Source organism: Penaeus monodon, chromosome 2 (genome assembly GCF_015228065.2).
Source record: "Penaeus monodon isolate SGIC_2016 chromosome 2, NSTDA_Pmon_1, whole genome shotgun sequence".
Lineage (NCBI taxonomy): Eukaryota > Metazoa > Arthropoda > Malacostraca > Decapoda > Penaeidae > Penaeus > Penaeus monodon.
This window is the reverse complement of record NC_051387.1, coordinates 43,705,463-43,706,783: the sequence shown is the minus strand read 5'-3', so window position 1 is coordinate 43,706,783 and position 1,321 is coordinate 43,705,463.

Genomic DNA, 1,321 nt, shown 5'->3' with positions numbered 1-1,321 from the left:
ATGAATCTCTCTTCCAATTAGTTGATATACTACCCGGATATAGTCTGCAGGAAAAAAAAATATAGAAAACTTGATTACTTTCTGAGTAAACATTTAATGCTGCAGCATCACAACATCTAAAGATTTATATTGAAAACTTGTATAACCCAGAGAAGTCTTTCTTATCTATATATCTAAATCTTATATCCTTTTTTGGACTCCATTCTTATAAGGTTAGAACGACCGCAGCATTTTCCAACTTTCTGGTTTCCTGGTTTTAAAAACAAAGAAAAGAAATAAGAAACTGTTTCGTTGTCAAAAATATTCTCAGTATGTTTTCTATTATTTTTTCCCGATGTTGGTTACGACGAGGTTAAGAATATTGTCAACTGTGCCATACTGTTGCCACAAAACCGGTGTGGCGAAGTTGAGATATGTAAGGAAGAATCTCTAACATTTTCGTCTCTTCTACACACACAACACACACACACACACACACACCACACACACACACACACACAAACAGATACACAAAAACACACACACAACACACACACACACACACACACACACACACACACACACACATCTTGTTACAGTAAACATAATGTGTTATCAAGGAGGAGGAGAGAAAAGAGTAAGAGACAAAAAGTGACAGACAGAAAGGTAAATAGGAGGTACAGATAGATAGACATATAAGTGGATATATATAGATAAATAGAGATAGGCAGATAGAAAGATAGATAGGTGGATATATATAGATACATAGAGATAGACAGATAGAAAGATAAATATATATATATATATATATATATATATATATATATATATATATATATATATATAGGTAGATGGATAGATAGATAGATAGATAGATAGCAAAAGAAGAAGAGAGAGAGAGAGAGAGAGAGAGAGAGAGAGAGAGAGAGAGAGAGAGAGAGAGAGAGAGAGAGAGTCAGACAGACACAGACACAGACACACATACAAAACAGAAAACAACGAAATAAATATATATATATATATATATATATATATATATATATATATATATATATATATATTTTTATATATATATATATATATATATATATATATATATATATATATATATAGAGAGAGAGAGAGAGAGAGAGAGAGAGAGAGAGAGAGAGAGAGAGATGTGTGTGTGTGTGTGTGTGTGTGTGTGTGTGTGTGTGTATAAAGCTCATACAAGCCTCCTTATCATTACTCAAGTATCACACACACACACCGAACCCCTCCTCTCCCCCCCCCCCCCCCCCGCCCCTTGGACACCTGCCGAGACGCACGATATCCCGGGCTTCGAGGACTGGTAATTACTATG